Here is an 18,428-nt window from a genome sequence, read left to right as displayed (position 1 = left end):
ACCTGAGTACAAAGTAGATCCCTAATTAGTATTTAAAAGAAGTGCTAGTGTGCCTGAAATATTTACGTGCCACAACGATATACGTGAAACAGCCCCAAGTATAAGGATCTGACAGATGAATCTTCTTGTGTCTCTGTGCAATGAGATAAACAAGTCTTAGCCTTTCAGGTTTTTTAATCGAACAAATAAAATCAAGAGAGATTTCTTTCATTCTGTAATTGTATGTATGTCAGTGCCATGCCTTCCCCAGTTCATTTGTTGTGATTTATATTTTCAGAAAGCGTATGGTTGTGCTGCATGAGAAATGTCTCTGATGAACTGAATTCTCTGACTGCAGTAATTCTATATGAGCTCAGTGTCTTAATCTGCTGATGATTTCTTGTTTTTGTAAAACCACTGCGTACAGCCACTGCATTATTTATAGTAATTAATTTTGGTCTCATCCTGCAAGTTCTTCATTGTGTGAGAATTGCCAGAAAACACTTTTTTTTTCTTTTTTTTTTTTTTTCAGAGAGTAAGACAAAATAATAAACCGCAGTCAAGTCTCTATTTAAAGATACTGCTATAGGTCAAACTCTGCTTTAGTTGTGTAAGTTTGGATAAAGCATCATGAAGTTCAGAGGATAAAGGAATAACTTCTAACATTTCAACAAGACTCCTGTAAGCACTAGCATTAATATACCAAATTGACTGAAAATACAAGGTGGCTGGAAGTCTACTGCTTTTATCTGCAGATATCTCTGATGAAGGTTAATGAAGGACTTTCAAGGAGGAGGTAAGAAAAGCAGAGTACAAGGACTAAAGGAGCAGAGGTGAGCCTGAGTTAATTGGCTGGGAAACTATCAAAGCTGGGCTCTGGAAAAGTATACTGTAACTGCAGTGTTAATACTGTGTGCTGGCAACAGATGGCCAGCAGCCAGTACTTGTGTAGCAAATTAGTGAAAACCAACTAAACTCACCTGTGGCCAGATCATAACTGGAAAAGGGTCAGCAGCACGGTACCTACTGTAGCAGGGCACCCATAACCACTTCAAATCAGAAGCCTTCTCAAAAGTAACTAAAAATGAGATTCAGGGTGTCAGGATTAAGGCAATTGCAGGCAAGGTGTTAGAAGCAAAATGTGTCCCAAGAACATAGCACATTGTATGTGAATTTTCTTTATGTAGAGATGCAGAAGAGCTAACATACCAGATTGTCTACTTTCCTCTGAACACAGCACTGCTCTTCACCCATCCTTCCCAACCTTAGGTACTGGGCAATCAGCATTAATTTAAGCACATCAAGCAATGAGATGTGTAGCTTTTCCATTGCAGGACTCCATTCCTAGCCTTCCAGACCTCTATAAAAGGAAACATTTTAATATATATGCCAAACTAATGCAGCATGTGATTTTGGTAGTGTGCCACTTTGTTTCTCAAATTGACAAGAATTATTTTTGAATTCAAAAAAAAAAAAAAAAAAGGAAGAAGAAGGAAAACCCATGTGTAAAATGCAGTTTGAAGACAACGTTTTACTTAGGGGAAAGCTCATCTTACAGGTCAGTATGGAAAAGTATCTGCCTGCACCAAGTACTTGTTTGGAATTGGAATGACTGTCTTCCCCTGCCTTTGAATTTTAAAGGTGACAGCAGCAAATAACCCACTTCATATGTTTAGCTTTGGCATCATTATATTGCTGAAGGTAGAAAAAAATGACAACATTGGAAACAGAAGGTTGCAGGCACAGCCCATTCTGTTAAGTATACTGTGCTGGGAGATTTTTGGCTTATCTAATAAGACCTTACATTCATCTTAATGGTCTTAAAAAAGATGTGCAGGTGGTGGGTTGTGTTTTCTTTAATGGAAGGAAGGAGAAACAGGGCACAAAGGATGCCCCTGGGAGACCACCATCCAGTAATGTTAGAGAGGAAGAAATGGTACATCCATAACCCTTGTGATGGAAGGGAGTGGCTGATCCTGACACAGAGGGAAAAGCAGAGATACCTGCAGGGCTTGCGTCAGAAAGATATGCTGTTGTAGGAAGTCCTGAAAATGGGGACAGTGAAGCATGGCACACCAGCTTTGGGGGGTGGTAGGTAGTCTCTTGTGGCTGCAGGAGGAACAAGGTCCTTTTGGATCTGCTTTACATGAGGCACTTGCTTGTCTCCTAGCAGTTCAGTTCTGGTTTTGTACAGCTCACTGTGCACAATTCTGCATAGTCACCAATGGTCACATTAGCCAGGGACCACGTGTTGTGTACAGAAGCTCTCTCAGTCACAGGCACGCAAGCCAGGCAGTCTTGCCGTTTTTCCATGCAGCTACTGTTACAAGATCCCAAAACACATGAGTTATTTACTCATTATTGGCTGCCCAGTCACAGGCATGGTGCTTTCCAAATAACACGACACCAACCCCTCCCTGCAGAACATATGATCCAAAATAGGAAAGATCTAGTTGGAACAGGGGTAAGGGATACCAAATACAAGCAAAGGGCTCAAGGCAATTAGCAGCCATCACTCTCTTAAAATACTTTTGCTACTGTTGTCATGACACAGCAAGTTTCCGTTCTCCCATTGCCTTCATATCACATCACCATTCAGTTCAGCCTTCCACCTGCTGGAAATCCCAATTACAGCTTTTCATACAGCTCAGACAGTGTTTTTATTTCTCATCAAGATAAACACAAAGATCCTGCAGTAATAATGTGTCTTTTCCATGAAAGCTCGTGCATAATACCAGCTGGATGAGAACTTCAGGACTGCTGTACAAGGCAGCCATCTTAATTGTTTATGTGGCAATGACTATCTAAATGACAGATGAGATTTCTTGTTTGATTGAATATCTGTTTATGAATTAGCCTCTCCTTTCTATCTATTAGGAGTTACTACATGAGCAGGTGCCATCCCACAGTGGCCAGTGAGCGAACTGCCTGGCCATGGTTAATGTGTCAGGCAGTGCTCTGTGTATTCACAGAGAATTGCTTCTGTTTGAAAAAAGTTAATGGGCCTCACTGTCTGAAATATGACCGCTTTCTCAGCAGTAGTGGAAAATGTGCTGCAAAATATCTCAGTAAACAGACTGACCTATTCTCCTGGGCAAGATGCTGAGAAAGTGGGTTAAACAATGTGGCTTGTCAGATGTGTTAATAGATGAGCTGTGCTCTCAGTACTGATCCTAAGATGCATACTCAGAGCAGATGTCACTTTTAAAGCCACTAATTGAACATGACTATAGCTGATAGCACTTTCCTACCTCCTCTGCCTACCCTCAAAGACTCTGTCCTGTTTGTTTATTGGAAGTATTCATTCTTCCCCAAAGATTCAGCGGGGACTGCATCTCTCTGCCAACAGGGCCTTTTATGTGGAGCTATTACTCTGCATTTGCCTCTCATACTTGCTTGATCCAGCCAAGTGAATCATCACGTCTGTGCAGCATTTCTCTTAGCAGAGGATGGAGTACAAATCATGACTAACTTTGCATTTGGTTATACAATGCCCCAGGGCCATGAAAGCAACGTAGGGGAGGTCTACATTCAAACCAACTCAGCATATCTGACCTTATATACTACAGTATATACTTTCAGAGCAACAAACTACTCTCGGTAAACTGTTGAACAATTAGTGTTCACAAGGAAATGGACAGAGGGAAAGAGACTTCAAGGAAAATAGCACTGGTTGAAGTGAGACATTTCGGGAAAACATCCCTTCACAAGGCCTGATAACATGAGATAAGGATCTTCCGCACATTGCAGGACTCCAGCCATGAGTTATGACTTCCATATATTTTATATGCAGACCCACCCAGACGTAAGCTCATGCTCCAAGAAACTGCTTAGCACTCAGAACATCAGTGGCAGCCATCAGGATCACAGAAGTTAGTCCTAATAGAAGCTCGTCTGAAATTAAACACTTTAGTTTAAATGTATTTCTAGAAGCAAAAGATAAAATTTGCTTCTACGGACTGATTTTTTCGAGCCTGCTGGAAACTGGCTGACAGTTCTTCCCATGAGGCTTTCATACTGCAGGTAACCCCAGAAACACCACATTTCAGCAAGATGGCTGCCACCAGCAATATGTCTGTAATGTCAACTGCAATTAAAGCCTTGAAAAATAGCATGCAGATTCTCAGCCTTTTATGAATAATGATGAGTACCTTATTGCTCATAGACTCTTGAGCTGAGCACAAACCTCAGGTAATTTTTCATCACCCTGCAATCCTCTGCACCCTCAAATCAATCACAGTTCTGCTGTGGACTTCTAAAAAGGCAGGGCAAGATATCTCAGGACATGAAAAATCTACATGCTCTGCATACACAACAAGGAAGGCACAGCTCATGCTGTAGCTGTAGCATAAAGCAACACAACCTACTTCAGCCCAACTAAAATGCACCCACTGTTGCATGATTTATAACAAAGCAATCTCAGTGGTACTGTTGGAAAAAAGTAAGACGCAAATAAGCTGTTTTTCTGTTAAAAATAAAAAATAAAAGGCTATCTTTCCTCTCTCCTTTCCTTAAAAATAAAATAAAATAAGCTGGAAAGGGTCATTCTCTTTGCATCCTAAACTTCCCTTAAGGCATAAAAAGTCACTCATGGCCTTGCACATATTGAGGACTTATGAAGTAGCCAGCGTGAAATGGGCTTTCACCAACCACTTTCTTGTGGTTTTGGCTGGGATAGAGTTAATTTTCTTCATACAGGCTCATATGATGCTGAGGTTTTGAATTTTGATGAAAATAGTGGTGAGAATACACCAATATTTTTAGTTATTTCAGAGAAGTGCTTACACAGAGCCAAGAACTTTTCTGCTACCCATGTTGCAGAAATCCTTTCCAACCCTTCTCCAGCTTCCTCAGGAGATCTCCAGGCAATGATTCCTGTGCCCCCAGCTTTGCTCAGCTCCCCACACAGAGCTACCCAGGACCCATCCTGTCAGGTGTCCAAGGCTCGGGGGCATACAGGAGGCATCAGAAACAGAGCTCATGTTTTGCCAGCAATCCGTTCAGCCACGAGGCCTTTGGCCATGCAGAGGGAGGTCTCTTACTCTGAGAAGGATTTCCACCCTGGCCTCGTAATGCCCTGCTTCAGAAGCCCCATGCCCACGGAGAGCTGAAGTGCTGCAGGCCTTTGTGCCTCCCAGCAGCAGGGCCCGGTGCTGCCCACACTTCGTGAGGACAGGCAGCCTGTGGCAGAGCTGCTCCTTGGCCTTCGGGCAGCAAAGGATCCTCGTGCTCTCAGCACCTTGCCCTGAGAGAGGCAGGCTGCCCAGCTCTGCCAGCAGAGGTGGATGGCAGGGGGCGGTGAGCCGGGCAGAGCCCAGGGGAGGAGGCCAGGCCTGGCTCCCCCCGTGCTCCCTTCCCAGTGCTGCCACTTTGCCAGCAAAGGCAGCCCAGTGGGGAGGCGGAGGTGGGCAGCCTACGCTGACTGCTCCCACTGCCTGCCCTCACTCAGCCAGGCATCAGGAGTGGGGCAGGATGTCAAATCAGCTGCACGTGGCCAAGCTGCAACACACTGCAGCCACTTTTCCTAGCATCATGGTTTCGGCTAGGATAGAGTTAATTTTCTTTGTGGAGGCATGCATGATGCTGTCATTTGGATTTTTGATGAAAGCAGTGGCGATAACAAACCAAAGTTTTTACTTGTTACAGAGCAGTGCTTATGTAGAACTAAGGACGTTTCTGCTTCTCACGTTGCCCTGCAAGCGAGGAGGCAGGGGGTGCCCAAGGAGCTGGGAGGGGACAGAGCTAGGACAGCTGACCCAGACTGGCCAAAGGGATGCCCCACATCATGTGGCATCATGCTCAGCAATAAGAGCTGGGGAAAAGAAGGAGGAAGTGGCAGGGGGACATTGTGAGTGGCAGTGTTTGTCTTCCAAAGAAACTGTTACACATGAGTCCTGCTTTCCAGGGAGTAGCTGAACATCTGCCTGCTGGTGTGAAGTAGGAAATGAATTCCTTGTTTTACTTTGCTTTGCTTGTGGGTACAGCTTTTACTTTCCCAGTAAGCTGTCTTTATCTCAGCCCCTGAGTTCTTGCACTTTCACTTCTCCAGTTCTCTCCCTCAACCCACCTGGGACAAGTGAGCCAGCAGCTCTGTGGTGCTCACCTGCCTGCTGGGTTAAACCACAATACACATAGCCAGCTCCTTTTCACCAACTGGTAGCTGAGAACTGTCTCACTGGATACGTTAAAAACCCTGTGGCTTCTGTGTGAAACAACACAAAACGCTGGTAGCTGACTTGGAACCATACAAACTAACAGTTACCCACTACTCAAGAAAAAAAAAAAAGAGAGAGAGAAAGAAAGAAAGAAAGAAACCATGTACCATATAAAATGTTATAGCTCTATTTCTGGAAAAAGTAGTTTTAACATTCACATTCATATCTTTTATTGCAAAGCCTCAGTTCACCACTTCAAGCTGAAGCGATAGGCAGAGATACACTATTATGGGTACAGTTTGCTTACTTGCTATGAGACGGACATTTTAGCAAATGCTGTGTTCAGCAGGTAATACTGCTGATCTTTCTTTCCACCCACAATATGTTTAGCTCCAGCAGTAGCAATATGTACTTCAGGTTGCTGATCAGCTCTGGTCTCTGAGAGTCTCCTCTCTCTGAGATTGCCCCTGGAACCGGCACCAATTACAACCAGTAGAACTGAAATGAAGAATACGTTTGTGATACTAACAGGCCCTTAGATTAATGGCTTTGGAGGTGCAGTTTAACAGAGACCACAAGTTAACAATCAGTGTTTGGGTTTATTAACTGAGGGAAGGTTGGGGATCAGTTCCCTAAAGAGTTAATATCTGTTAGGACCTGAGACCCATCTGATGCTGCAGGATTGACAACAGGTACAACCCCCTGCTCTAGGTATCTGGATAGATGAGGAAGATGCATCTGCATATTCCTTGGGAACGGCCACAGAGCAGTGGGAGAGCAGACAGGAATAATAGTTTTTTTCTGCAGCTGAACTACCAGGAGTTTGAGATATTTTTAAATCCTGATGGTGGCCTTTAAGGGTAATGATGGTGACTGTACCATAATTAACATTACTCCAGTCTATTACAGGCTGGACTAAAGCCACTAATTAATTTCACATGACCAACACAACATGGATATCACATCTGGTTACATCAGTAACGTGACAGCCAACAGAAGCCTAAAGATAAAAGGTTCAGTGACATTTTATTTTCTCTCTGAGTTCCTGAAAAAATACAATGATACTAGAATGCAAACATATGAATGAAAGAATTCCAAGTGGTATTTGTGGATTTTTTTCCCCTTTTTTTCCTAGACAAGTGCCATTACTGAAACAGACTGTAAAACGCATGGAATGCTCTTAGGGCCCTCCCTACTTCCCCAAGAGTATGGATGTATTACTGTGTGCACTTACATTGTTAAAATCACCCCACCAGCATGTCATGTTATGGAAAATGTAAGTCTATGGGAAGTATTCAGCTCTGACTCATTATCTGTACCTAACTACGGGATCATGAGCTCAGAAAGAGAGAGCAACTCTCACATCAGCACGAGTAGGATACAGCATTCTTTCCTCTAGTAATTTTATCGTGGGTTTAATGGTTTTGGCTGATTTTTCATCCCAAACATGGTTACTATAAACACTCTAAAGTAACCCAGTTGGTCTCCTACACATTTCTGCACAGAATTCATGAATGAACAAGAGAGCATGGATGACAGAGGCAGGCTTTCTGGCAACGGCCCTGCTAAACAGCTGCCAAATTGCCTTGCTCAGGATGAGGAACAGCAGCACAAAACTACCTAACACCAAGTCTTCATCATGATGCATCAGGAGGTGTCTGCAGTGCTGTTGCTAGGGTACCCTGCTTGCAAAGTGCCATGGTTGAATAAAGTAGGTCAAGAAAATTACCATTGCAACAAGAGTCTATTTGCTACTCTCTAGCCTGCCCCTCACCTGGTGCTGTGCTGCTGTGGGACCCTCCTCACTGCTTGATCTTGCTGAGACCCCAGGCATGTTGCATACTTTCCTGCATAGTGGCCCACCTGCATAGAAAGGACAAGAAATTCTGTTTCAACCTATTTTTTTCCCTAAGAAATAAATAAAACAAAAACGGGGGAGGTTTTGGCAGCCCCACAGGCCAAAGAGCACCCAGATTTCCAAGGTGAGCCTTGCAGGCCGCTGCTGTCTTTTCCCCTTCCATCAGACATCTGCTCTCTGGTAAAGATTCAGAACTAAAAGTATGGATTTAAGGATGGATACATTTCATGTGAAACCCTGATGCAGAAGTCTGTTCAGCCATACATTTGTTTTGTTATTTCTCTTTGTCCTACTAAGGACCTTCTTCACTTCCTGGGAGCACTATTTTCTGTGGATATGCCTGGTCTTTTAACACCATCCATGAGAAAGTCTGGCCCATATTTCTGTGAGAATATAAGCTTCTAACAAGTTAACACTAAGCATCTAACCTAGGAGGCTCCAGATGCCACATATCCACACTATTACAGCCATTCTGCTGCAAGATTTATGAATTGGGTCAATTCATTAAGCGGCTGCCTCATGAATCAGGCAGGATTCAGAACCATGACAACATAACCAAACAGCACCAAGCAAGAACAATCTCTGAAAGGCCCTGTTAGCTAGGAATATGGCACTTCCTTCTCTGCTCACTCTTGAAAGTGGACTTGTTAGGTTGCCTGCATCCACACCATAACAGGGACTTTGGAGAGTAAGGGGTGGACAGTTGCACCAAGGTTTGATTCATTTCTGCTCTTCTCATTTTAAGGACGAAGATATGTTCTCTCTGCTCCTGTACTACTGTTTAGGAAGACTAAGATTAGGCTGTTTGGTCCTTTGGTCCATCTCACAACCTAACCCTTAACCCTACCTGACAAGCCAGCCAAGACTTAACATTGCTAAGCAGATGACCCAATCCATGACGTTAAGAAACTGTTCCTGTCTCCATTCAGTCAACAAAAAGAAAATATTAATAGTTACTTAATTGGTATGACTTAGATAATGCTTGTACAGTACTTACCTACTAATAGAGCTAGGAAGAGCTAAAGGTTTAAAAAATGTTAAATTGGAAAATTGCATGTAAATTAACTCCTATGAAAACAATAAGCCTTTTATGCTTGTACAGTGATGTTTTATTTGTTAGCAGTGTTGCTGTAGTTGAGCCTTTCCATTTCTGTCATAAATGCCAACTGGTTGATGAGAAAGCTATTTACTACGGGTGCTTGTGATACATAGTGGTTATCTTCATCTCAGTAAGGTCCTGGCAGGATAGAGAGGCAGTCATAGGGCCTGTGGTAATAACAAAGCCCAAAGCGAGGAATATAATTACACGGGTATTTTGTCATCCCTTTTTCTTTTCCTTTTTTTTTTTTTTTTTTTTTTTGAGGCCATAGACAATATTGTGGATCTAGCTCTCTTGTTTTCATGACAAAGAGAAACAGATGATACTAGTCAAGTACTTTCTTTGGTGCCCTCCTCTTTATGTACAAAGACTGCACAGGGAGTCCTATGAAAGCAGCAGAAGCAAAATAGAATCAGTCACCATGCTCAGAGATCCCTAAGCCTGCCTTCCCAAAGGGGTTTGTGCTAAATATTGCTGCTTCCATTTCCTCTGACAGATTCTTGCAGTTTTGTTTTCCTCATCTGCTGTTTTTCTCTCCACACAAACATTGTGGAGGGCAGTTTCCAAACTTTCACCTTCGCCACCTGCCTCAGGGGACCCCCATTAGACCTTCAACTCCATTGCTGCCAGGAGGCCAGATGAGCAGTGATTTCCTGGGATCTCTTATCATGACATAGGAGTCTATTGAAGTGCTCCATCTGATTAGCTCAAAACCCCAGGATGTGGTACAGCTGTTCCCTAAAAGCATGTACATAAGTGTAACCAAAGGCTTGGTTCACAGCATTAGGAGCTTTCAGTGTAAAATGAGAACTCCAGCAAAGAAGAAAAAGGATGAGTTTCAAAGTACTAAGTTTACAGCTAGAACAAGAGCCAGACGGTGTCTGTTGTGCTCTGAGACTCTGTCATCTTGTTTTATTTTATCTCACAGTGGTTGTTATTGTCCTTTGATTCTGACAGGACACTGTGCTTTCTTTTTTTTCCCCTCAAGACTTCTATTTGGATTCACTAGACCAGATTTCTTATTTATGTAAAAGTGTTCCTTGTGTCCTGATATTATTTATGTATTTCTTGCCTAGATTTTTTAGTACCTGACAAGAGGACTCCAGGTACTGCTAACTGTTCTTTAGATTTTTCTTTGACAGAAATGCCAGTTCCAGTCAGACCAAACAACCCAACAGTGAAATCAATCTTGTACATATTCTCCCTTTCAACCCTGCCCTGTGCTCAGCTCCTCACGAGGCATACTCATGCCCATCTCCTGAGGATGAAGAGAATTTCTTAAAGACCTGCAAGAAAACAGCACCAGACACTTTTCAGTTTCAAAACACTCCACCACAGGTAGTGCTGCTGACTACAGCTGTTGCAATGGCAAGGACAGCAGGATAATATAGAAGGTGCAGTTGTAATGTATCATTTCTTTTGGCACCCTATACTTTCTTGCTATTCTTTTCAAAGCTAGGTTATTTATCACAACACATCTACTTTGTGCAGTGCTGGTGAGAAATCTCAGTATTCAACAGTCATTTCTAGTCAGCAGTTCTGATCCACCTGCTAGCAGAAGCTTTTGGGGACAGAAGAGAGAGGTCCTATGTTAACAAGGGATTTCAGTAATGAAATTAAACCACAAGAAGTGGAGTCAGTACCAACAAGCAGCACTTCCCACTGCTCTCCAGCCATTCTGCTCCATCACAATTCCAGTGCAAAATAATCTTCAGAAATTCTAGTGAATGTAAGGAATTAAGAAGACAAAATAGTGCTTATAGCCCCAGTGTCTCCACTGGAGACAAAATGAGACCAGAAGAACTTGTCAGAGACAGGAAATGCAATAGCCTTTTTCTGCTGCATGTCCAGAGGAACCTCTGGAGCACAGTGCAAAGAACTTCATGCTGGAAATCAAACCAGCCTTGAAGGGCCTCTATGTAAACAACTTCGTAGCATTAACTAGGGCATGAATAAGACCAACATCTGGAAAGAGTAGAGCTGGGTCAAAGTCCTGCTGATTGCTTCTGGTTTTTCATCTGAGAAACAAGTCTAATCCACTAACTCTAAACTCATCATGTGTAAGAGTTGCCATGGGGACAAGCTGAGATTGTGCCGTTTTAGCATTTCTCTTCCAGATTCCTCAATAAAATGCCTGTGTAGGATTCTAGGCAATAAATATGCATATAAAAACGTTAACATACAAACCAACCCATCAGGTAGCTTCAAAGCTGTGATATACCCTCAGCCTGGCAGACTCAAATATTAGCTACTATTTGTACAGTGGCTGCAGGAGCATTCACTGTCCCCAGACTCCTCTGCCATAAATGCAAAAAGAAAAATATATTTTGGTGAATGGCTTAGGAAAATAGGGCCCTTTCACAGTGGGTCATGACAGGGAAGGAGAGAGCTGTGAAATGTTTAAGAGAAGCTTCTGAACACCTTCTGTAAATCTGTACCTGTGCTTTACTTATGACAGCTTTTCAGCAGACCCAAATTCTTTAGTCTGTAGTGAGAAGACAGAATTGATATAAAGAGCAGCAATTTCAACATCCTGCTGGGCAGGTGGGAGGAAGGGAAGACAATCACCTAGAAGTGTTGCAGTTTCTCAGTGTTCATCCTTTTTTTTTTCCTAACCAGCCTTTAACTGGGAGAAAGGTTACTGGAAGAAAAACAAAACAAAACAAAAACAGGAAAGCAAAATGTAGGAAGAGAAAGGGAAGGGGAGAAAGGTGATAGAGGCAAGGAAACGGGAGAAGCATGCTGCAGTTAACATTAGCTGGTGCAGCCCATGATCCGTGTCCTGTGACAGAGATGCGGCTGGGTGGCAATACAGCAAGCGGCTCTCCCCAGGCACCCATGCTGCTGCTAAATCTGACTCTGCCAGGACTTCAGGTGTAAAGAATGGAGGAAGCTTTTGGGAAAAGTTAATAACATCATCGAGTCAGTGAAAATTCTCCAGGGATACTCTAAGGGAAAATTGTGCCTAATTAGGTTGTTATAGCTTGAAAAATGGCCTGTGTTGATCCTCAAGCCCAGAAACTGAGGGTATGTTCACATGACAGGCTGCAGTGTGGCATAGAGCCACAAAATACACTCAGATTTTCACGGTAACTTTCAGTGTCCTCTACTGCCTTTCAGCACAAAATCTTGTACTGTGTTGTCCTAGCCATGAAGCATGGGTGGCAGCACCTTGAGAACATCTCTGAAGGGCAACCTAATTCATGACACTCCTTGCACTTCTACCCAGTGCTTTCTGATCTGCAGCCACTGTGGAAATGCCCACTCCAGAGTTACACATTGGGGCACTTCTGCTGGTGGCAGAAGCTGATGCAAACCTGCCTTTAAGATTGGGGGTCGGGCAGGGCCTCTTCAGGAAATGCTTTCCACCTGTCCTTCTTCCCAGGTGGTTGGTTCTGAGAATCAATCAAGAAAACCTTCCAAGTAAGAAAGAAGCAGGGTTTATAACTATGCTACTTCATGCATCCTCCTTATCAGCACCCTGATAATGTAATCTTGCAGGTCCATTTAAAAATATCTACATATTAAAAATTGAAAGCTATTTAAATTGTTAAGGTGTGTCTGCATTTCAGGTGAATAAATATTTGGCATTTTTTTGATGGCTGGATAGAATTAGAATACAAAGTATTCTTGGTAAATTGGAGAAACTGCCTGGAAAAACACAAGATGCTTCTCAACAGGGATGAATGCAGTACATTACATCCAGACAGGCACAGTCAACTAGGCTAAAGAATACACCAAACTGGACAGCAAGCTCTAGAATAGCATCTAATAATTAAAATTAGCGATGATGTTTGCATGAGTCAATGTCATTGGGAAGGGAATACATCACCCTGTGTTACAAAGCGTTGCAAAGGAAAAAAAAAAAAAAAAAGGAGTAATATCTGAAAGATGCTCTACTGGTAAGATTACTCAGCCAGTGTGCTATGTCCGGTTTTGTGTAAAACACTTCAAGAGTGATCTGGATCAGGTGGGGACTATGAAAAAGTACACCAGATATCAGAAGTCTAGGAAACATCACCAGTGGACAGTGATTGGACAAATCTGTGGCTAGATGAAAGGAAGCCTTAAAATTTATATAAAAGACAATTGCAAAGGGGAAATGGAAGAACTTGTTGTTGCCTGTGTAGATAAGACTTACTGGGCTTAAACTACAACAAAGAAGATTCGGAGGCAAAATTAGGATATATTTTATGTCACTAAGAATAACAATGGATCTCCATCACTGGAGCCTTTGACCAGGAATTATGGGGTCTTCTGGAGGGTGGGATAAGGAGAAAACACATGTAAACAGGTGTGATATGCTTTTTAAGTCTACATAAGACTCATTAGTATATTTTATTGAGCAGTAATTCTGTCTAAAAGGCTCTTCATTTTGTTTCTGTGTAGAAACATGACAAAGAAAAATGAAGAAACTAGAGACTCAACAAGTTTTCAGATCAAGTGTAGGTCTGTGCCTATAGGTGTTGTAGGATGACAAAAAAGGAGTGAATGTTGCTAGCTGAGTCTTGGCAATCTCCAGGGGGACTGTGTAAGAGTGCAATTACAGCAAGGAGTGAAATACCAGCATGATCTGAACAGGCTCATTATCAATGAAATCTTAAAATGGCAACATCCATTAATAAAATGCACTGTGCAGTCTGAAATTTTAGCATGAATTTAAACTAGCTAGAGGGAAGAAATAGTAAGTAACTAGGCTTCTTTGGTTCAATTTATCCAAGGAGCCAACGTAATCTTTTGACATACGATAAAGCAAGAACATAATTTTTTGCCTTCTTGTGTGTGTGGTATATTTCTTAAGAGATTGGGTCGGTTTGGGTAATAAAGTAATTCAACAGGTGACGTTATTTTAAAGCAACTCCTATCAATCTGAATTTAACAGCTATGTCTGACATCTGTGATTAAGATATATGAGGAGGTAGTGTGGTGAGACTATGAGAAAATACACTGGCACACACTGGAGCTGAAAATAGAATCATAGAATCTTTTAGATTGGAAAAGATCACTAAGATCATCAAGTCCAACTGTTAACCTAACACTGCCAAGCCTGCCATTAAACCACGTCCCTAAGCACCACACCTACATGCCTTTTGAAGACCTCCAGGGATGATGACTCAACCACTTTCCTGGGTATCCTCTTCCAATACTTCACAACCCTTTCAATGAAGATTTTTTTTTCTAATACCCAACCTAAATCTCCCCTGGAGCAACTTAAGGACATTTCCTCTTGTCTAATCACCTGGTTGATATCACACCATTGGCCTCAGCCCATTGGTCCAGATCCCTCTGCAGAGCCCTCCTACCCTCAGGCAAATCAACATTTGCACCCAACTTGTGTTGTCTGTAAACTTACTGAGGGAGCCCTCAATCACCTCATCTAGGTCATTGATAAAGATAATGAAGAGAATTGTCTCCAGTACTGAGCCCTGGGGGCTTGTGACTGGCTGCCAGCTGGATTTAACTCCATTCACCATGACTTTTTGGGCCCAGCCACCCAGCCAGTTTTTAACACAATAAAGTGTGCATCTGTCCAAGCCATGAGCAGCCAGTTTCTCCTGGAGAATGCTGTGGGAAACTATGTCAAAAGCTTTAGTGAAGTCTGAGTAGACAACATCCACTGCCTTCCTCTCATCTCCTGGGCATATCACCTTGTCATACCATAACCCACCCTTGAAAGCTAGTTCCGAGATAAACCAAATACCCTTTAAATTAAGTGAGAGGCTTATATTTGATTATTGAATAGAATATTGAGTATTTAATATTAATGATAATCCAGATATTACCAATAATATATAATTTTTCCTCCATAAACTTGAGTACTGCATAGGTAGAAAGGATAGAAGAATAATAATAGAATTCCTAGTAGCTCCAGTGCCTAAAAACATCAGTGCACAGATCACTAAAACAGCTGTAATTCATGCTAGATACAGCAGCTCGGATCAAGACTTCAGGATGCCAAACTGAGTTTCTGGTTTAGAGATCATGAATCAAGGAATAACAGTACAAGCAGTGTCCGTGATGCCTCACTGAGCTTTCCAGGGTCTACAAGTCAGTTTGATCTAGTGGGGAAGATACATCATGGCTTCACCCACAAAAGCAAAAACATCAATGTACTGTTGGCAGCTCTCCCAGCTACCTTAGCAAGAGAAATTTGTTGCATCCACATGCACTTCAAGTGTTTCCCAGCAGTTTATCATGTTAGACCACATAGGCACAAAACAACACATAGAGCAACTTGCTCAAGACTGAAGCACTGTGCTGATGGCAGAAGGGCTGAGCTGCTGAGAGCAACACCACCAGGTAGCAGCACCATGCACAGCTCCTGAACACAAGCCTAAGCAAGGCAGCACATGCTGGATAAGCATCATTTGTATTGCGAGCCCAGCGGAGTAGGCATTCCCATTTCCTCAGTGTTGGCTCTCCCTGTGTGGCAGCTTTAGCAACAGAAGTGCAGGCAGCCAACATGCTGCCAGTTCTCATGATGCTTTGCACTTTCATTGTCACCAAGCTGCTGTAAATTAATTCTTATTCCTCCTTTTCAACACAACATTTAACTTTCAGAGAAGGAGATTTATTTAAAAAAAAATATCCAAAGTCAACTTTGGTCACAGAAAGCAAAATTTCAATTTGAAGTTCAAAGCCACCTATTAGTGATTGGTACCAAGAGGGAGAAAAACATGCAGCTTTCTGAATTGAGTTCAGAATTCAAATTCAAGGTAAGCTAGCCACATTTATCATAATTACTCTTTGGTGAGCAGATCAAAGCCTATAATTTGGGAATAGCATCCTACAACTATTGTGTGTGCAATCAGACAAATACTGTAGGCAGGGAGCAAGAGACCTGCTTTTCAGTAAATGCTGTATATAAATAAGTAAATAAATCAGGCAAAACATTGTGGCTTTTTTTTAAATCATGTTTTTTTCCATCCTGAGAGATGATTTCATTGAAATTTAGACATGCAGAAGTTCCATTATCGACAGCCACAGTGCTGCCTTTTATGAGCCCTTTTAGAAAATGCTTGTGTCCCCTAGATGTGCAAAATACATTTTCAAAAGCCATTTATGTCCTTGGGAATTGGCTGTGTTAAAAACTTTTGACGATTTGGGTTTAAGGCTAGATTTTCAAAACCTCAGAGCTTAAGTCACATTTTTAAAGGGAAAACTACAATGCCAATCATTGAAACCATTTTTAAAGTTCCATACTTGTTTTCCTAAATCACTCCTGCCTCCTTAAAGAGTCACATGATACTGATGCTCAGATACTTCCAGGAATCATTAAGGGAGTGATCTGAGTCAGTACCTAACATCATGAGGCCAGGACAGGGGCAGTTTTGTTTTGTTCTTGGTGGACACTGGGCAGCTCCATTTTCATACAGCAGTGATAGCACTCCAACCGGTGCTCTCACCAGGAGAGCAGATTGGCAGGCATTTCAAATGCAGAATTATCCTGTGGTTGAGGCAGAGGAGCAGGGCTCCAGAGACCTCATTTCTGTTCTTTGATCAGTCACACCAACCCTGCACGACACCGGGCAAGGCAATTAATAGCTGTATTACAGTTCTTCAGCAAAAACTGCAGGGAAGAGTGTTTCCTTCCTTTCACTTTTCCTCTCTTTTCTGCACAAGGATGGCCAGCTCTGCAAATTGTTTCTTATTGATTGGTACTGTAAGGACCTGATTTCCATTGTGCCCTGCAGTGTTTCCAAAGCGTGAAACAAAGTAATAGCAAAAAAACTTTTTACATTTTCAGGATCTGTTTTTACAGAGTGACCAAGTTCTTTTTAAGTTTGGCTTAGAGATTTCATCATTATAATTTGCTAATACATACCTGAAAAGGACTGTAAGCACTAGGGGAAAAAAAAAAGAAAAAAAAAAGATTTTGCAAACACGATCTGGACAAACACATGGGCGTGAGAGGTTGTTTTTGTGATCAAAGTAATAGCAGTAGCTTTGTTGCACTCATGGGGGTCCAAAGATGTATACAAAGCAAATTTTCTATAGAGAAAATATCTATCATCAGGCCACCCATGTGAACTAGACAGCACAGGTAGGGTACCAAATATACAAGCCTTATTTTTCAAGTATACACAGCTACATGCAGTGCTCAGGATGGGAATTTAGAAGTACCTACAGAAAACTCAGAGGTCAAGCCAGCTGCCCTCCTGCTCTCTTCTCCCTCCACAAAAAGCACCACTATCTGTGCTGAAATACCAGCAAGCGGGCAGATACCAGTCCCCTTCAAACATTTCATCTACGCACATAAAATTAATATATGAATAACTATTGCAGTGGTCAGGGGAAGAGTTAATTTTCATTTTCGCATCCCCACACCACAGCTGACAGCTCCACACTTGAGCTGCAGCAATGGACTGTGACTGCACCACAGTTTCCTTTCAACTTTGCTCACACAAAATGCTGATTATTTGGACAGCTCAACATCAAAGAGGAATAACTTACTGCTGTGCTCCTCGCCATATTGTACCAGCTCTCCTTCCATTGCAGCTTACTCTACTGAAAAGAAAATCTACTCTTATTTTAATTTTCCACATGCTTACAGGAGAGAATCATTGTTGCAGTTATGATTTAATAAACACCTGCTTGGACCTGGGCCAGGATAATAGATGGGTGCCAGGCATAGCAGCAGGATAAGTATAAGAACTTCTATTTTTCAGGCTTAGAAAAAGCTTAATGAAACAGGACATCAAACAACATGTTCCCTTGTTCCTTGTTTGCTTGTAATGAGATAACCCCAGAACAGATTTGCATCCAGAATCACACAGGTGCTTACAATATCCTACCTATCTTTTTGCCCTGGCCCCTGTTAGGAGACATCTCATGCTCGTTGCTGTTCTTTCCAACAGTATTTCAGAGGAGCAAACCATCTGCAGAGACTTTTACTAATGGAAAAGAAACCAAGCAATTTCTAATTGATATGAATACGTGGCCACTACTGTTGGTTAGATTTGAGACTAATTTGACAATGACCTTTTGTCTAATGTTGTTAATTTTGCTTCCTGCAGTTTTTCATTAAAGGAAGATAATGAAAATACAAGCCCTTAGCGTAAGTCATCAAGGACTCCGAGTAGCAATGCAATAGCAAAAGGTAGATCCTTCTTCCCTTCCATTTTTTTTTTTAATTATTTTTTTTATTGTTCATATTTCAGTATGTGCTTAGAAGTGCACAGTTCTGAGAGTGGAAGGTTCAGTTCCCTACTAAATAAATAAATAAATAAATAAATAATAAAGAAGCTGTCACAAGACAACCTATTCGATTTTGTGAGAAGCCACTGCTGTGTTGTCACTGGTGAAATTCAGAGCAGTCTGTAATTGATAGTATTTC

At 42.0% G+C, this 18,428-nt stretch overlaps 1 long non-coding RNA gene across 2 annotated transcripts; it reads right to left on the bottom strand.

The window, feature by feature from the left end:
* Positions 1-4,624: 4,624 nt before the first annotated feature.
* Positions 4,625-18,180, bottom strand: LOC308189290. 2 transcript variants are annotated; one of them, XR_013946254.1, is made up of 4 exons: positions 17,683-18,180; positions 17,546-17,612; positions 7,909-7,997; positions 4,625-6,632 (listed from the first exon to the last, which is right to left on the bottom strand). It is a non-coding gene; the product is annotated as an uncharacterized lncRNA (long non-coding RNA). The 2 variants fall into 2 exon arrangements; XR_013946255.1 differs by having other exon boundaries at positions 17,546-17,599.
* Between the last annotated feature and the right edge of the window lie 248 nt (positions 18,181-18,428).

The sequence above is a fragment of the Anser brachyrhynchus genome, assembly GCF_964034855.1.
Source record: "Anser brachyrhynchus genome assembly, chromosome: 2".
In the NCBI taxonomy this organism is placed as follows: domain Eukaryota; kingdom Metazoa; phylum Chordata; class Aves; order Anseriformes; family Anatidae; genus Anser; species Anser brachyrhynchus.
Note: the sequence above shows the minus strand (reverse complement) of the source record. Positions and strands in the feature narration are given on the sequence as shown.